Below are 3,324 nucleotides of genomic sequence, written 5' to 3'. Positions count from 1 at the left end.
ACACCCAAAAACCCTGCCACTAAAAAAAGTGGTGTGGCACACATGGCAGCAACGTGTGCCACCAGAAACCGAGGAGCCAGATCACTGCTGTTGCTGCACGGGGATGCCCCCAGAACCTCAGGTACCCCATCTGGGTCAATTTGTCCTGTACAGTGGCAAAAACAGTGGCACAAATTTCTGCCACTGCAACTTTTCACTGAAGCATCTGCATGCCCCTACACATGGGGACATGCTCTGTGGTTTCATTTTGCTCCTAATATGTTCCCTCCACACTCCAGCCCTCCCTAGAAGACAGGCAAGACTGGAAAAGCAGCAATGACCTTAATTCTTATGCTCTTATAATTCCACTTTGCCAGGGAAGTCCTTAACTACTAACTTAAGTCAGCTCTAAATGCCATTTTCAAAACTAGAGCGATGCAAAGAAATTTCAAAGGGGCTGAAGATCTAGAAACTGTGCATCCTACCAAAATAGATATATTTCCCAGCCCCAAAGAGCCTTGACTTACATTTCATGGGACAGCTCTTAAAATTTTAGTTATCGCTACTTAAATATCAATTGGTATGAGTATATGCTATGAAAATGATAGTCACTTTAACGGTGAGTCTCATTACATTAATTCAAGGTATTCCTAGTACAGCCACCTGAGAGAACTTACTAAACTATCACAGATAATATTATAGTCGAGGCTGGGAGCATTGCAGGTTGAGGTCACCTGACACTTCCCATTATATATGACACTTCATTCAGCTGTGTATAACTTTACCAAAGTGTAACCTCTTGGGATAAAATCCTATATTGTTGATATCTGTCTTGGGGGTGGGGGGGAGGGGAAGGGGGGATTTTTTTTTTCTCCTCAGACCAGGAGATTCATGTATTCCTGAAAGTGAGGTTAAAGGAAAATGTTTTGTGCATGGTAAAGAAATCTAAAGAACTGTTATTTTAGGAGTTCTAGCACCTTGTCCTTGGAGCAGGATTTGACATTTGACGGTGGTTACATTGCATAGAGAAGGTGCTTTTTGCTCTTTTTTGCAAAAATCTTTCCAAATTGGGCCCTTGGAATATAAAACCATGGAAAATGCAGTTTGTATGTCCTCCAGAGAGACTTGCTCTGCCGTAACTAAAATCTAAAGGATCACCCCTCCTCTCCCAAACCTACGCAATCTAAAATCTCTGGAGATTCTGTCCACATTGAACAAACTCTACCATTAGAAATCACATCAGTGGGTCATGACATGCTTAGTCTAGGTGCTACAACTACAACCATAAAGATTGTCTTTATGCTCTCAGTGCTCATCGTTTGGTCTCAGGCAGCATAGGGAAGACTGGTCTCTAGACTAAAAAGTGTAACAAGCAGAGTTGGTGTCTGGGAGTGGAAACCCTACAAAAGAGTGGAAATGGGGTGTGTTTCAAGAATGGAGAAGTGCATTTCCAAGAACTGAGGATGGGGGCATGTGTTTCTGAGAGCAGGGATGGAGGGGAACTGTCTTACCCATGCTGGGAACTTGGGAGCTCCTTACTATACTAATCCACAGCTGAGTTACTGCTGCCACTGCTATGTGCTTTTCCTGGCCCAGCTGTTGCTCTTAAAGCAGCAGCAACCAGGGACTGTTTAGGAGCTCCTTGCACTGGTGTGCTATCAGAGTGCATACTTCACAGGGGTGAGGGGTGATTCTGGCACCTCTCGTAACTTGACCACTGGGATGAGTGCCCCTCTCACCCACGCCTGGTTGCACTACTTCTTGAATTGAATGTAGAGTGGACAAGAGCCAGACTATGGGTGTTAAGGTTGCTATTGTGATAAAGAACCTGGGAAAAGATTGGAACCAAAAGGTGACTGTGGAAGGAGAACTGGAACTGGAAATGTCTCTAGTGACTGGGACTGAAAGAAGGTGAAGAGAAATTGTGTCAGTCTCCGTGACTAAAAAGGGAGATGTTAGAACCAACAGATATTAGACAAGGAGCTAGGAAGGGAAAACTTCAATGCAATTGGGAACCAGAGAGTAGGAAATATTAGGTGAGGAGAGATGGATCTAATGAAGTCACAGAAGCCTTACTGTATTCAATGCACAGGATGAAAACTGTTCACTCAGTGATATTGTTCCAATATTTTGCTTTATCTTTATTGTTCAGCATATGGCAACATGACTTTATTTACTTCACAGTATTCAAATCTTGCTCTGAAGATATAATTATTCATTTTATTAGACACATCAATTTATTTGTTTCACTTTCATTCATTTCATGACATCTTTATGAGAAGAGGTAGCAGTCAAGAAACTTTTGCCTGATGTCAGGAATGGAACAAAATAGGAAAGGACCATTTAAAGCTCACTTAAAAGTCACCAAGAAATGCAGGTTTTTAGTTTTATTGTTGTGGGATTACAAAACTATGTGGTAAACTTTAATTTTGTCAAGGTCATCATTTTCAGCTTGAATAATGTAGATATTCTAAGGTCAGAAGAAAGATACATTTGAAAGAAAGTCTGGGCCCCCTCGCCTTTAATATTAAAAATATGGTTTATCCAAGGGTTTTTTAATTATTCTTAATAATCTCTTTCTCTATTTTCTGCACTATATTTATTTAATCTGGACTTTGTGTTTTTTAAATTGTATATTTGCCAATTTAGTTTATCATTTTACACTATGCACCTGCAAAGAAATATTTGACTTTTTTTTTTTTAAAGACTATTTTTTTTTAAGTTGAAACTCTGAAAAAATTATATAACAAATCCAAACAGATTTTTCAGGAATTGTATTATAATACAAAAATATTATGGTTTTATAGTCATATTCTTTCACTTTATGGGATTTACAGAACCAACAATGGACAGAAAATAATTAGAGTTGTACTGATACATTGGTCCACTATCGGATTAGTACTATATCACAAATCAGCATGAAGTGGCCGATAATTTGTCTGATAAATGTCCATGCATGCACACAGCTGCAGCACAGCATGCAGACATAGAGGAGCAGAGCCCAGCAGCGTGCAGGTAGTAAGCCTGTTGTGGTGGAAGGGGAAGGAAGGGGTATGGGGGGGCAGATCAATGCCCCCTGAGGTTGGGGAGGGAGGGGGTAGGGGCAGGTGTAGGACAAAGTTGCGGCTTGTCAGGGGGACAGCTCCCACTTCTGCGTGCACCCAGGGAGGGCATGGGGATGGGGGCATGTGCCCCCGGATCTGTGCAGGGTGGGGCGGGCAGGCTGCAGCTGTGGGTTGGAGCCAGGCCTATGCCAGGTTCTTCTCAGTGAGGTAGATCTGACTCTTGGTAGACGTGGGGAAGCCCCGGTGGCAAGGCGACCTGAGGAGGGAGAGGAAGAGGATG

The 3,324-nt window shown here is 42.2% G+C and overlaps 1 protein-coding gene across 2 annotated transcripts in view; it reads left to right on the top strand.

The window, feature by feature from the left end:
- Nucleotides 1-3,324, top strand: part of FSTL5 (follistatin like 5) — a 777,648-nt gene that overhangs the window by 658,559 nt on the left and 115,765 nt on the right. The window lies entirely within an intron of this gene.

This window comes from Gavialis gangeticus, unplaced genomic scaffold (assembly GCF_001723915.1).
Source record: "Gavialis gangeticus isolate Ggan-Ray unplaced genomic scaffold, GavGan_comp1, whole genome shotgun sequence".
Taxonomy (NCBI): domain Eukaryota; kingdom Metazoa; phylum Chordata; order Crocodylia; family Gavialidae; genus Gavialis; species Gavialis gangeticus.
The sequence above is the reverse complement of the archived record's forward strand: the minus strand, read 5'-3'. Positions and strand labels throughout refer to the sequence as shown.